The following is a 19,986-nucleotide window of genomic DNA, read 5'->3' on the forward strand; positions in this document are numbered from 1 at the left end:
TCTCTTTTGAGATAAATCCTCCTACTCGAAGAGTTAAACTTAGAAATACGTGATAAGAAAGAAGTATAGAATGTAATGGCAGACCCTTTGTCCCGACTTGTCCTCTTAGATTCCATTGAGATTTCGCTGATCAAAGACACTTTCCTGGATGAATAGTTATTTTTTGTTTCCCAATTTCCTTTGACATGGCTAATTATTTTGTGATAGGTAAATTATCAATCCAATGGACGTCACAAGATAAGAATAAATTTTTATCCAAGGTATACAGTTTTTTCTAAGATGACTCATATTTGTTTAAACATTGCACAAATCAAATCATTGGGAGATGTGTCCCAAACAATGAATAAACAAATATCATCTTCTTTTGTTACTCACAGGCTTGTGGTGGTCATTTTTCATCAAAGCGAATCATTGTCAAAATTTTACAATATGATTTCTATTGGTCGACAATGTTTAGAGATACTCGCGAGTTTTATAAACTGTGTGTGTGATGTCAGAAATTAGGAAGGTTAATTGTCCTGCCGAGAAGCAATGCCCTTAAACTCAATTTTAGTTGTAGATTTTTTTTTACTATTGGGGTATTAATTTTATGCGACCATTCCCTTCATCTTTTGGATACCTTTGTATACTCTTAGTTGTGGATTATGTTTCAACATGGGTAGAGGTGATTCCATGCAGGACTAATGACAACAAGATAGTTCTATGATTTCTAATGGAAAATATTTTATCAAGATTGGGATCACTTAAAGCCATCGTAAGTGATGGTGGCTCCCACTTCTATGATAGGCCATTTGCTAACCTTATAGGTAAGGACTCTACAAGTCCTTTGCCATAAACCCCCTGGCCACAGTGGATGGCTCGTTTAATATCCTTCTAGTTGTATCTGGAACGTTGCTGTATTTTTCAACTAACCATTCTCCGTCTGCAAATGGAAGGGATACGATTATCCCATCTGGGACATTTCTGGTTTATATAAAGTGGGCCCACTAGTCGACTGTCTCGATTTCTGAACCATGGGCCCCATTTGTACAGATTGGAAACACCGGAATTATCTGATCCAACATCTCCCCAATGGAATAATCTTAACCCTTCAATTGCCGCCTTGCTATTTAGTAGAAGATTCAGACTAAGAAGAATACAGACAAGCTCCAAATTCAACGGAGAAACAGGTAAAAGCAAAAAATTGGATGGTTGGGATCGCTTATTTTGGATTAATCTAGCGATATGTTCCATCCACAGCGGGTCCATCAAATCAACGGTTCGGATCCACAAACCAGGGGTCCAAGAACTCTGTAATTCCTTTTGGATTACTGAACTTTGAATTATCTGATCCTGGTGGCTTGAGTTAGGACGAGTTGGCCCAACGCTCAGCTATCCAGGCCGTTGATCCGATGGGCTCCAACGTCGACAGATCATGCGCTCAGAATCTCTCGTTATAGAAGCTTCACTCCATGCAATCTTCGGTTCTCTTTTGATAAATGTGGATCATGCCCGTGCGATCTCTTTTCAATTCGCACCTCGACGGAGGGTTCATTTATTGAACGGTCTGGATTGCGTGGGCCCACATTTATTATATAATGCAGAAATTTTACCATCAAGAGGGCATTTGGTCTAGTGGTATGATTCTCGCTTAGGGTGCGAGAGGTTCCGAGTTCAATTCTCGGAATGCCCCTTAATCTCTACCTTGCATTTTGGTGTCTTGTATTTCAGCGCGGGGTTGATCTGAACCGTTCAGCATGTTAGTGAACGTTTGTTTGTTTTTTTTTTTTTGTTTTCCCCTCCTTTTGGCCCACCACAATGGTCATGGGACCCCAACACTAAGATTATGTGTGGAGTTATCACGGTGTCTGTATTTCATCTAACCCGTTCATTTGGTGTGTCCCTTGCCACCATATACAAAAGTCCAGAGCGGATATCATGGTGTCTGTATTTCATTCAACCCGTCCGTTTGGTGTGTCTCTCATCACCATGTACAGAAGTCCAGAGCAGATCAGGTATTACCCGGGTAATACCGTAGTGGGTGTTTCTCTGATCACGGGGCCGACCTTGATGCAGGTGCAGTATATCCGCACTTGCCATCCGTTTTTCCAGATAAGCCAAAAAATGAAGCAGATCCAAATCTAAGGTGGACCATACAACAGGAAGAAGTGGTGCTTGAACGGCTACCATTATTTGCCACGTTGATCAGGTCACACAGACTTGGATGAAGGGACGGCACAAATAGCAGCTTGATCCAAGACTTTTTATGGCCCACGAGAAGATTTTAATAGCCAATCACCACTTTTTCCAGTGGTGTGATCCACAGGAGATTTGGATCTACTATATTTTTGGACCATAGCTTACAAGGAGCTGGAAAAACTAATGTATAGCGGGGATATACATGTAACATTTTGAATACCAGGGTCGAGCATGAACTCCTTTCAACACTGAGGTCTTGGTACACTGACAGTGGAGTGTGTGCTGACAGTGGCTTGTGTACTAACAAGCTAACCCCAAAAAATAATAATAATAATACCAAAATAATAATAATAATAATAATAATAATAATAATAAAGGGTTGAGCATAAACTCGATTCTTAATATTTCGAGTGTCACTTGTGCTCCGCAGAAGCATTTATTTAATGTACTGTTAACCTGAGATTCGAACAATCATAGAACTAAGATAAATTGCATAATATACTTTAAAATGAATGTGTCTAAAGCAAGTAGAATCCCAAAATATATAATATACATTCATTCAAAACCTAGGGTCCACAGCTGTATCCCAATATACTGTTTCGAAATCAACAAAAAATGTGTTATGTCCATAATCTATCCAACAAAAGAATATCCAACAAGTCCAACAACGAGGCGAGTCGAATACAACTACCCATCAGATAACTGGAAGAAAGAGAACTTCTCCTCTAGACGTGCTCTCCAATGCATCCGCCTCAGTAACCCCTGCAATTACAACAATGTCTGGTTGGTGTTTTAAAACGTCGTCTCAAAATGAGAGTGAGTGATAAACTCAATGGTTCTATTTATTATAAGTTCCACATGTTATCAACTCAATCAACACAAGTAATGATAGCACAGGTAAGCAAACACTTCCTATCTAATCTTGTTAGGTAAATGAATGTTAAAATGAAATGATGCATAGCCTTACAATCCAACACTCCCTCAATAAGCGACTCCAACGCCTATTCACAAATGCCAACACTCCCTTATCACGTGACTCTGACTCTATTCGTAAACTACCTATCCTAGTATAATGTGGCTCGTCACCAGGATTACCAATAAATATAAATGATATGCATGATTAGCCAAATAGTTATTAGGTCTTATTCATTCAGCATATTAGAGAAGTTGGGTACCACCATTATATCATGGGTCTCATTCGGATCACAAGGCTCGTAACGGTCATAGCAACTTGTAACGCCCTGAATTTCGGGAGTCGAGTAAGTTGGGTACCACCATTATATCACGGGTCTCATTCAGATCACGAGGCTCGTAGCAGCCGTAGCAACTTATAACGCCTTGAATTTCGGGAGTCAAGTTTTACTTGACTCCCGATGTCCCAGTGTCATTTATGCTTTGCAGAAGTGGATGATTTTGGTTTTTATTTACTCGGTGTTTGAGCATTCGAGAAATTAAATGGATCGTACAAGTACACTGAAATAAACGTAACTTAACTTAAAATATGACTAACAAAATGATGAGTTTATATTCAGTGTACGGGACCACGTCCCAGCAAAATACGTAGTCATAAAAAAAATAAAAAAAACCAAATAATGATAATAATAATAAAATAAAAAATAAAAATAAAATATCCCTGTCCTAAGGCCCCGTCGCTGGCCCTAGGGCAGCCTATGGCGACCCGCCCAACAGTTGTAAGTATGAGAGCTCCTCCTCAGCGTCTATGGTTGCCTCATCTAGCGCGTCGGGATCTGTGATACCTGCATCTAAGATAGGGTCTGGTTGATATTTTAAAATACCATCCCAGAGTGGAAGTGAGTGATCAACTCAGTGGTTCCATTGACATCAAGTTACACAAGTTATCAATTCCACAGGCATAATTAATGAAAAGAAACTAAGCATATGATCCCTAGATACTATTGTTAATGCACATGCATGATGTTATGATATGATGCATGCCCTCACAATCCAATACTGGCTCATTGCAACTCCATCTTACGTTCGCAAATAACCAACACTCCCTCATCACACGACCTTAAATGTCGAGTCATCACCTATTTAATGAAATGCAACAATGATCATGTTAGTTGAGTGTTTAGTTAAGTCCATTCATCTGGTAATATTGGGGAAACTAAGGCACTCCAATGAAATCAAAGGCCCTAACCGGATCATGAGGCTCAGGGCAGCCATAGCAGCCCTACGCCTGCGACCCTTGATCCGTCTGGTTCGTCACTCCCAGCTAAGCTCATATGATAGGTAGGATTTAAATTGGATTGCTCACGGTCACTACTGGGAGGCTCGTCACCCCAACGTAGCCCGACAACTCGAACACAGTATCTCATACCACCATGCATGGCTCTTGAGACGTATGGATTGTATCACTAATGGTTATAAGTAGGCGTTTCAGGGGCGTGGGGTGTCCCAAGTTCAGGTGGGCGTGATCATACATGGAAAACACACATGGTTGGCCAGCTAGTGGGCTAATTCGGCTCATTCAGGTGAACTATGGCGCAACCAGCATTAGGTGCGAGCATCCCATGTAGTCCAACTACTACCAGTTGTCTGTATTCAACCTGGATCGATCAGATCGTCCCCGGGCAGCCAACCTGATAAGGCTGCCCATATGGCTTTTGCAATTTATTGGCCGACCCAATTGGCCAGTCAATTAACATTTCATAGAAGGTCACATACATTACTTATTTTAGAAAATTGCAGGCTTACATGGCAACAAATCAAGACATTCTATTCAAATTGAGCATTATGTCGGACATGCGGATACATTGCCCCAAATCATCGCAGACTTCACAATTATTAAGCAATTAGTTGCATGTGTAAGAGAATAGAGTAAATCACGGATAACAGTTCAATAATTCTGGCCTATTTTAGTATGAAGTCAAAGTTTGGCTACACTAAGCATGATTTGCAAATTCATGGAAGACAAACAATCAAAGGTTACTTGCTGATTAACATGCGCATCATAATTTTCACAACGCAATCATTATTTGCAACATAGGTTCGATAATTGGTCACCTAAGGATAATGGTCCGCACTTAGAAGTAGTCCATTGAATTCCTAGTGTCGTCTCTAGGATTCGGGTCCGTGGACGGGTGTATTAAAGCCCTGCACCGATGGGATTAGCTTGTAAGAGTGCATGCAAACGGCGTACAATGCTAAAATTTAAAAAGGGCTAAAGGATTACCTCTTCCTTGCCACCGGGCTGCCCCCTATGACAGGGCGTGGTGACGATTTCTGACGTGGGTCAGCAGCAGTGTGGAAATCCTCTGAAACAACTCCCCAAGGAGCTCCTTTTTCTACTTCTCCCTACTCCCTCTCTCCCTTGTAGCTGGAATTCGTATGGGAGTGGGGGAGTGAATTTATGGGCCTTATATAGCCCAGATTTTATGTCTAAATAGCTATGGGGACCCTTTTTTAGCATGTATGCCCCTTGTGGGCTGAATTTTGGCCCATAGGGCTATTTCAGGGGCCCATTGGCTCACCCGCGCAATGGTACAGGTGCCCCATCATAGGATCTACAATTGATCCAAATCGGGTGGAGATCAAATGCCTTGATCAATTGCAAGGACTCTACTTGCGATCGACGACAATCGGTGCTCAATCAGGGCCACAGTTATACGGATATGAGCAAGAAAATATCCTTGACTCATGGCTTGAGTTTGGTCGCAATTTGATGGTCGAAAAGTTGTAATTTCACAAATGAGTGGCGAGGCCTATGTCACTTAAGTTTCAGATTCAGGTCTAGGAGAGTTGCTTGTTTCAAGTACTTTCTTCCCAACCCAAGTTGTGTAGTTTAGGGCACCATCTGGGTTTACCGTTCGTGATGGACCTCAAGCTCAGTGAAGCCGATGTTTTCCTATAGTTTCAGACTTAGCACGATTTCGACGAGCGGCCCACGGTCATTTTCGTCTGTCGCATCGGATTGTTAGGAGAGTTGGCCCCGTGGCCCATTTTTGATTCAGGTCATATTTAGGTTTAACTACGTTTGTGGCGTCATCTTTTCGTAGCTTGGTGACATTGACACCTGACGTCACTTATCCCTAGTTTTTAGGGGCTCGCACATGTACTCTGTGCAGGCTACTTAACGCGGTCCTGTGGCAGTTCCACTAGTGGATGTTTTAAGATGCAGTGACAATTTGGCCCAGGTGTTACATAACTACTCACCCGTGTCCCTTGACCTATTTTTAGGTTCATCACCCCCATTCAATCACATAAGATAGGCAGGTTGCTTTCAAGCTCAATAATCATTGCGAGAAGGCTCCTCACCTTAGTGTAGGCTGACAACTCAAACACAGTGTCCTATAACACCATGTTCGGCTCATGAGTCTTGCAGGATCGTAGCATTAACAGTTATAAGTAGACTCATTTAAGGGGAATGGTGGTATCCTAAATTCAATCGAGTGTTATCACATATTATGAATACAATATGATCAGTCATGCATTAGAATGATCTAATTGACATGGGAGAACTCCAACGCAACTGGCATAGGTGCAAAGAATTCCACGTAGTCCAGCTACTGTTGGTCATCCGTGACCCCTTGAATTATACATTTTACATAGTAGATTTCATAAGAAATGCAATTCTAATCATTAAGCGATATTTAGCAATTCGTATAATAACAAGGCGAGTTAAGCATAAATATTTGTTAACCAAAGTATTCAAGGTAAACCTTAAGCTACCTATCAATATAATGTACAAGCCTTCAATTCAAGCATTTCAGTCATTTAGACCTTTCATCAAACATGTTGACCAACAAAAGCAAGTAACAACAATATTTACAATAACGAGGCAAAGTTAGTAATTTTGGCACACAAAATTCAAATTACAACATATATTCATTAATTGGGGTCATCAATGGCTGATTAAATGAAACCTAAAAGGAAATGGTCTGCACCTTGTAATGGTTTGCCCCACTTAAAGCACTTCTAGGGTTAGGGTTTAGGGAAAGATCACCGAAACCTAAGCAACACACATGATATTATAAAATTTAAGAAACTCAATTTAAAAGGCTTAGATTGAGAAGTGTGGTTTAATCCTTACCTCTAATCATCGATGGAAGAGATCCGAAGAAGGATCGAACTGCGGCTGGGGCTTCAATTGAAAGGGAAGGACTAAAGGAACACCAATCCACCTTCTCCCCCTCCTCTTTCTCTTTATCTTCTTTATTTCTTCTCTCTCTCTCTCTCAACAATTTAGGGCATAAATTCGTATGGGAAAGAGGGTTGCCTAATTTGGGCCCTCTCTCACCAAATGTGGTAAGTATGCTAACCCTATGGGAGGTTATTTCTCATCATTGGGGCCCCTGGAATGTGTACGGATAAATCTACGCCATTGGATAAGTTACCCACTTGGAGATCTATGTTTGGATACAACCATCCAATAATTGGACATGCCGATCAACGGGGAATGTCCTAATTTAGTTCAATGGTTACTGAGCATCGATTGGGGTTACAACTATATAAATGTATATAGGGTAACAATCTAGATTAGTGTACTGAGTTTGATCACTATCTAAAACCCAAAAGTTACAACTTCGACAAAGTGTGAAGGGTGAACATTTTACTTAAGTTTAGGTTATCACTTTAGGCACTCGTACAGTCCATGGACTCAGTTTACAGGCTAAAGTTTAGTTATCCTAGATGCAATCTTAACCCATTATCCGCGATGAACATCAACCCTGACAAGACACACGTTTTCCTATAGTTTTGAGACTGCGAACGCGGGGTCTAAGGATATTTCAGTTAATAGGGGCATTTCTAAGATAAGTTGAACCTCGGGATTTCTTATGAGTGACAGTTAGCATTAGGATTAGCTAAGTTCATGACGCCACCTATTCGCGACTAGTGGAAATTGGTATTCGACTCTAATTATCATAAATTCACCAATTTTAGTATAACTAGGGCATTTAGTTAGCATAGTACAACTTTCGAGAGTTTTGCTCGTGTATGTACTAGGGTTTCCCATACAGAATTTTACAGGATGCTAGAATCTACCCTCTTAAAAGAAAATTTCATCTTCGAAATTTGTAGTAGCTCGTACTCCTCGAGTATATGCAAGCAGTTCTTTTAAACTTAAGCTTCAGTCTCTCACGTGGCTTCCTCTTCTATGTGGTGCGTCCACGACACTTTAACCAGTGGGATAACCTTGCTACGACGCACTTGATCCTTCCTATCTAGGATACATGTAGGTTGTAGGACGTAGGTAGCATCTTCTCGCAGTTCCACTTATTCCCATCAAATGACATGTATTGGCTTAGAAATATACTTCTTTAACATAGAAATATGGAACACATTGTGCACGTTGACTAGCAACGTGGGTAAAGCAAGGTGATACGCTACAACGTCCACGTGATCCAATATCTGGAACGATCCAATGAAGCGCAGATTCAACTTCCCTTTTCTTGCCAAAATGTAAGACTCCTTTCATTGGGGAGACATTAAAGAACACTAAGTCTCTAACTGTGAACTTCTAAGTGCCTCCTTCTCTTGTCCTCATAGCTCTTCTGTCTACTTTAATCCATCAAAAGGAGACATCGTATTATGTCGATCTTTTCGAATGCGGCTTGCACCAACTCTAGCCCAATAAGAATTCCTTCACCAACCTCTGTCCAACAATGTAAAGCCCGACATGGACGCCCATCCAAAGCTTCGTAAGGCGCTATGCCGATACTCATTTGAAAGCTATTGTTATATGCAAACTCCAAGTAGGGGAGGCAATCGTCCATGGGGCTATGCATGAACTGAGTTATCTCGATTAGCTCGCCTCGATTCAAAAAAGCTCAATTTGACTTAGTTCGAAACTAAGTTTGATCCGAGTTGAGCTTTTTTTTTACCTTGAAAAAATTTCAAACCGAGTTCGAGCTTGCCCGAGCTCGACTCGACTCGGATCAAACCCAACTCGAATCGAACTCAGATTGAACTAGTCTAGTGACTCAGTTACTTTGATATTGATGTTGCTCACCAAGTGTTTGATGAAATGACTCAACGAAGTGTGGCTGGTGGCAAGGTAGGCATGTACATGAAACAAATACCCTTTTTTTTAATGTTACTTAGAAGGTGCTTGATTAAATACCTATAAAACCACTAATGTTGTTTTACATACAATGAGATTTTAAAGGTGCAATCCATGTATTTGTGAAAATGTTGCACAGGCGAACTCGGCTTGATCTTGGCTTGAACTCGGCTCGAACTGGCCCAAGATGCTGACTAAACCGAGACGAGCTAGCTAGTCAAGCTCAAGGACCGAGTCGAGACAAGTTCAAGCTAGGGTCAGCAAGTGGCCGAGCCGAGTCGAGCTGTGCCGAGATCGATTCGGTTCGACTCATGTACACCTCTAATCCTTAAAATTGAGTGCACACACTCGTAACATGTCTTCCAAAACTTTATTCACTCTTTTTGTTTTCCCGTCAGTCTGATGTGGAAAGCAATGCTATACTTCAATTCCACACCATCGCTTCTTGAATTCAGGTCCAGAAGATGGATATGAATTGAGAATCTTTATCTGACATAATCTCCAATGGAATGCCATGTAATCGCGCTATTTCCTTGATATATATCTTGGACAAGTCATCCGTAGAATTCGACATGCGGTTCGATAGGAAGTGAGATGACTTCATTGGCCTATCCACAATTACTCAGATCAAGTCATGTCATTTAACAGCCTAGAGATGAAATCCATTGATATGTATTCTCATTTCCACTCATCTATGGGCATAGGTTGCAAGAGACCCGGGGATCTACAATGCTCAACCTTAACTTGCTGACAGGTGAAACACCAAGACACGTAGTTCGTGATTTGGTTCTTCATGTTATCCAACTAATGAGTGTGCTTCACATCCTGGTACATTTTGGTGCTTCTCAGGTGCATTGCCAACTTGGAGTTATGAGCGGCATTAAGAACTTCCTTTCTCAACTCATGAAGGTTCGGAACACACAAGTGACTGCGAAACCGTAAGCTACCATCAATGCCAATCCTCCACTTTGAATCCTCATCTTTACCTGCTCTTTCCCTCATTCTCATCAATAGCCCGTCCATACCTTTAGCTTCAATAATCTAACCATCTATGGCTGGCTAGAGGCAAAGATGCGCTATGCTCTTGAACGGTTCTTCAACACTTAGTTTCAAATCAAAAGTCCCGCACAAATATCACCATGCTTCACTGTTCCACCAATAGCAAAGCTATGAATTCGTGTGTTTTCTTGTGGCTCAAGGCGACGGCTACTAAGTTGGCCTTGCTGGGGTAGTAAGAGATATCAAACTTAAAGTCTTTTAATGTTTCCAACCAACGACGCTACATCATGTTCAGGTCTCACTAAGTAAAGATATACCTGAGGCTCTTGTGATCACAAAAGACCTCAAACTCTTTGCCAAAAAGATAATGCCTCCATGGTTTTAACGCAAAGATTACCAATGCCAACTCTAAATCATGAGTGGGGTAGTTTTCATCATGCTTCCGCAATTGTCGTGAGGCATACACAATTGCTCGGTCTTCCCACATGAGGAAACATCCCAACCCAACATGAGACGCATCAGTGTATATGATGTGCTTAACCCCTGGTTCATGCAGTACAAGTACAGGTGCGTACGTCAATTTTCCCTTTAGCTCTTGAAACTTCACCATCGCTTTCTTGTTCTAAGTGAACTTGATATCTTTATGAGTTAGGATATTGGTCGGGTTATCTTTGAAAAGTCCTTAATGAATCGTCAATAGTAGCCAGCTAGTCCAAGAAAACTCCTCACTTTCATAACTAACTTCGGCTCATCCCCATCTCGCACCGCTATTACTTTAGTGAGGTATACAGTTATGCCCTACTTTAAAACTACATGCCATAGGAATATCACTTATTCCTTCTAGAAGTCGCACTTTCCAAGCTGTGTGAACAACTAATTCTGCTTAAGCGTATCAAAGACCACTCGCAGATGCACTCCATAGTCTTCTTAGCTCTTCGCATATACTAAGATGGAACTTGGTCTTATTCCACTAATAAATATATTGTTTTCAGGAACATTATCCAGGACAACATTGGCCGAGTATTGCTAAAATTCCTTAAAAAAGAAAAAGAGGCTATGCTAATTAGTACCGATCCATTTCCATCTAATATGAAGATTAACAGGACCACGGTTGATGCTTAAAATTTGGTTCAACCATGACAAAAAGTAATTATAGGTCTAGTAATAACCAAAATAAGGTACGAGAATCCAAAAGGGAATCGAACATGATGTGGCAAACTGTTAGAAGCCTATAAATAGAGCTAAAAGAAGCGTTGACGACGTACCATGAGCCACATTTATGTGACCAATGTACAAGGCCAGTTCGGATAACCAGGCAATTTCCTTGGCAAAAGACCCAAGCAAATGACTGAAATAAACCATGGCTTAAGAAGAAGAAAAAAAAATGAAAGAGAGAGATTCCTATCAGCAACGGAGAATACTGCAACATCCTACTTATTGCTATCGACTGAGATGAAGGATGGTTAAACCTTCTCTTATTTAGTAAAGGATACAGAGAAGGGTTAGTCACCCGAAATTTTTAGTGATACTGGAAGGGATGACTGGTACTAAGAAATGTAGTTGGAAAAGGCAACAGTATGGAGGGAAAACACAAATATCAGCTTGATCCAAACTAAGTATCTGGCTATTGTGGCCCATCTGGTCGTGTGCAGTTGATGGACTACTGATGGATTGCAATGGACCCTTGGCACATGAAATGGGCCTGATCATGGCTTGTTACGACCTTATCTCCTAGTTGCCACCCTACGTACATGTATGGATCCGTTTTAATAGGCAGGTCATTCCATGATTTTACCCGGATATTTATGCTGGTCCATTCATCGGCTTCATCCATATGCCTATTTGAAAGGAGATTGTTTGAAAAATTGACAAACGGTTCATATTCATTGTACAAGAATAGCCCATCAAAAATGTTTTCCCAGATGTTCACCATGCTCTCTCTTTTCGTCGGCACAATCGGCCCAAGGACTGGGCCCAGACCCATTTTTAGCCCAAAAACTAAATGAGATGGGCCTACGGTTATTCTAATATAATGTATTTAACACTATCTGGATTATCCAATGACTCGACCCTAGTCTATGAGTTAGTGGGCTGAGCCAGGGCCAGGTCCTGATCAACCTTAACCTTTTCAAACCAAAACCGCCCAGCTCACATGGGTCAAATCCAAATGTGGAACTGTACATGCACCCCACGTGTGCTAACCATGGTACATGTGTGGTCGTTCTGAGCCACACATCAAGTTGGCCCACGACAAGCCCAGAAAATTAGATGAGTGGTGGGTCAGTTTTAAAGGTTATGTACTAATGTACAGAAAAATGATACGCTTGTAATGTCCACCATGTGTGAATTTTTAAACATAGGCAATCGATGATAGGACCTACTTGATGAGTGGTCCTGATTATAAATAGACCAACCACTTGTATGTAGTGTAAGGAAATGCTAAACCATGTTCCTATTCTTCTAGTTTTTCTGTACCATGTTCACAAATAGGCCTGGCAATAGCCAGCCCTGGACCTGGTTTTTGAACCGGTGAGCCGCCAGACTGAACCTATTCAAAAAATAAAATTTCCAAGGCGCAGAATGGGGCCCATTGCCAGTCCTAACCATGAACATACACACTAAGATGCCCCTGATAGCGGCAAAAGATGGGACGATTCAGCCGTAGGAATGTCAATGGATCAGATTGTCGCATGGATCAATTAGTCCACCCACTTCTAATTTGGGTTCGGGCCACGTTAGTACAGGCTCAGCCCAAATTAGCCCATTTAGATAAGAGGGTCGGGCACGGATCTAGCCCAACCTGACCTAACCCGCTCGTATTGTGTGTCAATGGGCCAAGCAAAATGACCCGAAACCAAAAAAAAAAAAAAAAAAAGCACACCCATACTATAGTTTTGATCCCTTCTAAATCAAGAGAATTTAATCCCTAATGCATGCCATCAAGGAAAGATCAACGGCCACTAATGAAGGACTAGAAATAGCAGCTGAGCGCAGTAATATCCTGGGTTGGGTTGGTCAAGCACATCTCAATTACAATAAAATGGGTCCTATTGAACTCCGGCTCCACAAATATTAAGTGGTCCATTCCGGTCATGGTTTTCGAGTGGAGTTAGGGTCAGATTTGTTGGCCATTTATTAAATGGGTTTGGGCTTGGGCTGATGCTGATGGGATCCAACCCAACCATCGCTAGGCCTAATAAGCAGAGTCACGGAATTTGGCCACACGAGTTGTATGTATTTGTACCGTACATTTGGCACCTATGTATGATGATCTGAACCACGAAACTAATGTATCTTCTACTGATAAAAGATTTCTTTCATCGGACAATCTTAACCGTTCCAGAACTATATATTGAGTGGGGGCCGTTGCAGATTTTTCTAGTGTTCATTTGAACCCCACCAATTTAACGGATGGGATATTTCGAACATTTTTTGCACTGTAATTTCCACTTCCCACATGAACGGTTTTGATCCTGACAATGTATGGCACGTGTGCATATATAGCATGGAGTTCACCGTCCAAAATCCTTCACCACACCTATTTTACCCAGCACGAGAAACAACAAGTTTTGTGGGGGGCCCTTCATGTTATATACATAGAAAATCCACTCCGTACATCAGGGTTTTCTTCTCGATTCTAAGCCCTGGGGACAAAATCTAGACACATACCAAACTCCGATGGGCCACACCACAGGCAACGCTGGAATGAGATGCATGTTAACCCACGTAAACTACATTGTGTAATTTTTTTTAATTATTATTTTAAAAATGTTTAGAAAAAATTATATGAATACATAAAGAAGATATGTAAAGATCAAGAGAGAGATCTTAATAGAATACCTTAATTTAAAAATATTAACAAAACCTACCTATCATAAGTTTGTATGTGGGGCCAATGTAGTGTGTATCTTTCATCACACCCGTTAATCAGGTTAATCCCCATGATGAAGGAGAGCATGCGAAACATGTAAGTAAACTGCTGTACATAAAGGTTTTAGGAGCAATTTTACATTATTTTCCATAATGGCTCTTTACTAGATTGATGAACGGACTAGATTTCACATATATAGAGCTTGGTCATTTCAAGCGCTTTGAGGAAATGATGTTTTTAAGGATCAAATCCGCCTAGCAACAAATAGAGGTGTACACGAGTTGATCCAAGCTAGGCTCGACTCGGCCAGCTAGAGTCCTCAGCTCGAGCTCGAGCTCGAATTAGCCTTCGAGCTTGGATCAACAGCTTGGCTCGGTTAGCAGCTCACTCCAGTTCAAGCCGAGTTCAAGTTTGAGTCTCTGATGGTCCGACTGTACTAGAGCCACCAGTGGTCAGGGTCTAAGACGTCTGACCGTTCGATTGGACCATAGCCACCGTTCAATTGTACCAGAGTCACCCGGCCAGTGGTCAGGTGGGGTCCGCTAATCGGACGAACACTACTCGCCGAACAGACGCTGGAAAAATGGAGAGAGATGAGAGGAGATTCACTTTTAGTTACTGGTCATTTGAACAGACTCTTGAAGGAGAGTAATCGTCAATCGGGTGCTGGAGAATGATGAGAAGTTTGGTTTGAATTTGGGCAAACGGACGAGAGGATTTAGGCGTTGGGGTTAGATTCGGGCGAACAGGCAAGACGATTTGAGCGCTAGGGTTAAGGTTGGGTGAACGGGTGAGAGTTGAATCGAGACGATTTGGGTATTAGGGTTAGGGTGGGGCGAATGAATAAAGGTTTTTTTTTTTTAAATAAAAATTAAAATTAAAATTAAAAAAAAAAAAACCTATTTATACTTGACTCAAAAATCGATCCAAGTCGATCCGAGCCGAACCGAGTCGAGTTGAATTCAATATCGAGTCCAGTCGAGTCGAGCTAGGTCCAACTCGGACTCGACTTGAAATATTTCCAGCTCATTAAAATTGACTTTACTCGTTTCGACTCGACTCAAACATAGTTTCGATTCAAGTCGAGTCGAGCTTTTCCGAGTCGATCTGAGTGAGCTAACTCGACTCGTGTATACCTCTAGCAACAAATCTTGTTTTGGTTAATTTATCGGATATAAAATTTATCAGGAGATTTTCAAATTTTAAGTGTTTTATTGAGATATTAGAATATTTAAATTATTTATTATAAATTATTAAATAAATTTTAAATCTAAATAATATATTTATATAGCAATCCCACCACACTTGGACTGTTTCTCAATCATGATGTGTGTTTTATTCACGCTGTCTATCCATTTTTATTTTTTAAATTATTTTAGAGCATGAGCCTGACAGTGTGCATGTACTTAGTCTGCAGTGATGGTTACTCAGTAATCGGTATACAAGTAAATCCTATTTGTATTGTTTTTTGGCTTATGTCTGAGTAATTTTTTTTTCCATATCCTGAAATAATCTAAAAAAAATGGGTGGACGGAGTAGATTTCTCAAAAACATCACGGTGACCCCACCTAAGTGGAACTTCGCTATGGCAAAAAATCCGCGTCCGCATTGGACGGTGCGGTTCGTGGCGATTTGGAGAGCGGATTAGGTGGGAAGTCGTAGCAAGGAAAGGGTAGATCTGTGTGTGAGAGGGACTACCATGATGTATCTTTTTATCCACGCCGTCCATCCGTTCCCTTGGACCATTTGAATGTATAGTCCTAAAAATGAGGCAGATCCAACACTCTAGTGGACCACACCACATATTACTTTCATTTAATGATTCGTGTATCAAAATTACTATTCGGTGTTGTGCACTTGATTATTGCATTTGTCTCAATTTTTTTGCTCATACCTTAAAATGATTTGAATGAACGGCGTGGATAAACAAATACATCTTGGTGATCTTCCACAGATGTGACCGTTACAGATGGGCTGGCCCGACGCAATCTACTTCGTATAATGAGCTCAAGTGGTAGACTGAGTTAAAGATACCTCGTTTCAATACTAAGGTACTGGTATTGATTCCCTAATTCCCTAGTGGGGGTGGCTAACAGTGAAGCGTGAACCGACAGTGGGTATACTAACAAGCTAACAAAAAAAAAAAAACTGGACTCACCAAAGACGGTACGGCCCTCACGGTGAGGCCCGCGTCGATGTATGTACTCTGCATCCACGCCATCAGTCTGTTTTTTCATATCATTTTAGGGCATTATCTGCCCAATGAAGCAAATCCAATCATCACGTGGACCAAAATATAGGAAACAGAGGTGATTGAAAGCCTATCATTAAAAGCTTCTTAAGGCGCACATTAATACTTAAGGAGTGTCTATTTGACATCCAATCCAACATCAACTTCATTCAAAACTTTTGTGGCCCATTAATAGTCAATTATTATTGTTTCCTAAGGTATGGTCCACCTAATAATTAGATCGGCTTCATTTTTTGGATAATTCCCTAAAATGATATGTAAAAAAGGACGAAGATTGTTGTGCATCAAGGTGGGCCCCACGATCTGGGCGGCACCGTCTTTGGTTTGTCCAGGGTCTCACGTAATCCGCTCACAAAAATTTTGCGACCCGTCTCGTTGGAGGCAGCAGACTACTTGGCACGTGACCTTGCAAGGCGGGCTGGTCAAGTGCTTATGACCATACATTGTAATCCGCTTTAACCGTACATTGGATCCTTGCTCTTCCTCCGGTGGTAGTCTCTCAGGAGTTCCAACACCCTGTTAAGGGTTCGAGTATCCATAGGTGGTGATAGAGGTGGGCATCAAGTCGAGTTGGACCGGATTGGGTCCAACTCGACTTGGTCCAAAACTTTCAATGCTCTGACCGAACTCGATATGATCCGGGACCAAGTCCGAGTCCTCTGACTCAATCTGATCCGTCACACTACTGGCCTGACCTGAACTGAGTCCGACTCGGTCAGGAAACCGAGTCGGATCGGGTTGGGTACGGTTTAAATCGAATCCTCTGTTTCAATGGTAGACATTCAACCCCATTGCTTTTTGCATTGTGGTCCACTTGATCTTTAGATTTGTCTTATTTTTCAACTCAAGCCTTAAGACAAGCCCGCCGAATGGATGGACAGTTTGGATATAACACATACCTCATGATGGGACCCACAAAACTTGTTGACGTCAAATCACCTGATGGCCTGGTGCATTGGTACACCTGCAAGCCACTGCCAGTCCGTGAAAGCTTCACGTACAAATGTGGGTTACGGGTTACCCTCCCATTAAAATATTCATAATCATGTTTTGGGCCCACCAAGGTGTGGTTCATAAATCCAGACTATTCATTATGTGTGTCCCACTTGGATGAGGGGTTAGACCAAGTTTCAGATGCATTCAAATTTTAGGTGGGCCCCACCAAGTGCTTTTATATGTTTTAGGAATGTCTTCAGATGATTTTAGATGGTATGGCCCACCTGAGTTCTGTATACGGTTGATTTTTAGGATATCCCATAATTTAAAGCGGACCCATCAAATGCACGATGTTGATGTTCAATACGCATCACGGTGGGGCCCACACAGCTCGACCTCATGGGAAGTTCCCATGAGCTCGACCACATAGAACTATTTCCCTCTCTGTGTCAGAGCTCGGTGCTCGATGCACCTCGACCCATGAGTTGAGAGAGGGATTGGCTACTCCCCTACCACCAGCCCATGGCTAATGGTCAGTGCTTTGTGGACCCACCATGATGTATTTATTTCATCCATGCCGTCCATCTATTTTTCTAGATCATTTTATGGTATTAAACCAAAAATAAGTTATATCCCGATCTCAAGTGGACAACATTATGAGAAATAGTGTTGAATGAACATTGTGCGGATCAGATCGGATCAATTCCGATTGGCCACTGATCCGAACTCGACTCAATGTACAGTCGGATCTGAGTGGGCCTAGTCGATCCGACCCGATCCTGGCCTTCGGTTCAAATCGGATCGGGTTGGATCCACCAGATCAGGTCGAATTCTGCCCAACTCTAGGTGGTGAAATCCCACAAGGCGTGAGTGTGTGTGTGTGTGTGTGTGTGTGGGGGGGGGGGGGGGCGGGGGGGTGTGTGTGTACGTGTAAAAAAATTTTAAAAAAATAAAATAAAAAAAAATAAAAAATAAAGCTGGAAAAGCTCAATGAGCTCACCATGATTAATGTGTTTATCCACGTCATTTCCTATATTTTCCTAATTTATTTTAGGGCGTGAAACTCAAAAGTAAGGTATATCTAAATCTCAAGTGAACCGCATCATGTGAAATATTAGTGATCGAACACCCACCATTAAAAACTTCTCAGAGTCCATGAAAGGTTTTAAATTAAGCTTATATTTCTACATTCTTTTTATTCAAGTCCATGTAACTTAATCCATAGGTTGGATGTCAAATAAATATCAAAGTGGCCCCTGAAAAGTAACTGATCAACTTAGCTAAGTTAAAATGTAACTTTTCTTTTACACACGCACTCACACCCCAAGCACACCCGCCACTAGGAACTCGAACCCATGAACTCGTGGTGAAACTCTTTTTAGTCTACAATAGGCACTATGAATCCTAAAACCTGGAGTTTACTTGATGTCACAGCTGGGTCAGACCGAGTTGACCTAAGTGTGTTGACTTGAATACTGTATAGCGTGGGTTTTCAATTCTGGTAAGCAAGGATGATTGTCTAAAATGTAGACCGATGAGCATAGACCATTACTGTTTTTCAGTATCTCTTGCTAAAGATTATATAATAGTGACCCCTTTTTATGGAGAATCTTTGGAACTTGCTCTGTCCTAATGGGGAATCAATGAACTGATTGTTTAGATTAATGAACCAAGGCCACATCTGTCAACATTGGCAATAGAGGGCTACTCAGCTTGGCTCAACCCGAAAGAAGTCCATTTGAATTACCAAGAACCACACACATCTCTCTCTCGTGATGTTGGGAAATTAGAGGTCGCATTTCCCTATGAGAGGGATGCGGATTGTGTCCTACTCCCACATCTCCAGCCATGGACGGGATCTGTGTGGGGGCCCACTATGATGTATCTGTTTATCCACACAGTTCATTCCTTTTCTAAGATCATTTTAAGGTATGAGCCCACAAATGGAACTGATCCAACCCTCAAGTGGACCACACCAAATAGTAAGCTTGGGTTGCATTAACTGCAAGTTGCATTAAATGTAAGAGTTTTTATCACCGGAATCAAGTCAAGCATATGTGATCAATCGCGGTAGTGCACTCATCAATGGACCTGCACAGAAATACAAAGATGTAGACAACAGAAGAGCCTTTTAATGCCTAAGTCAGGTTGGTAGAATTGGAGGCTTGAGCCTATGTTTGTTCATTTACATCCCTTCAGTTACAGTGGCTATACTTATAAGGTCCTTATGTGGTTTCAAGACCTGCGTATTCCCGTGGGATCTGCTGTTTTCGCTGGACAGTCCTTATTTGGATGGGAATTTACCCTTGAAAATATCGTTGAGGCCACCTCGATCGACGTGATCTTTCGATAGGATCGTTTCGAATATTTTTTTCTTGGTTCAAGGTGGGATTCTTTTCGGATTTCCCATCCCGCCTCTGGCCGTGGTTGATCTGATCAGCTCAGGAGATGATCCCCCCTCCCCGGTGAACTATGTCCTCAAAAAGCTCAGCTTGAGGTCGACTCATGGGTCATCTCTTCGTCGAGAGAGTCACTTGCCATATCTGCCGAACCATATGCTCTATCAACTCGAGACAGAAGCCCATCCTGGTCCTCTATTCACAACCCCAAGTGCAGGGTCGCGATGAAGTAATAACTCGGTGAGACCGAGGTCGAATCTATAAGGAATGGGGAACACGGCCTAGAACTAATCTAAGTCTAAAGGTTGATTTGTCTAAGTTTTTAATC

At 41.6% G+C, this 19,986-nt stretch overlaps 1 non-coding gene across 1 annotated transcript; it reads left to right on the forward strand.

Moving 5' to 3' along the window:
* The first annotated feature begins 1,600 nt into the window (after nucleotides 1-1,600).
* Nucleotides 1,601-1,672, forward strand: TRNAP-AGG (transfer RNA proline (anticodon AGG)). Its single transcript has one exon. It is a non-coding gene; the product is annotated as a tRNA-Pro (tRNA).
* Nucleotides 1,673-19,986: the final 18,314 nt, after the last annotated feature.

The sequence above is a fragment of the Magnolia sinica genome, chromosome 2 (assembly GCF_029962835.1).
Source record: "Magnolia sinica isolate HGM2019 chromosome 2, MsV1, whole genome shotgun sequence".
NCBI classification, from domain to species: Eukaryota; Viridiplantae; Streptophyta; class Magnoliopsida; order Magnoliales; family Magnoliaceae; genus Magnolia; species Magnolia sinica.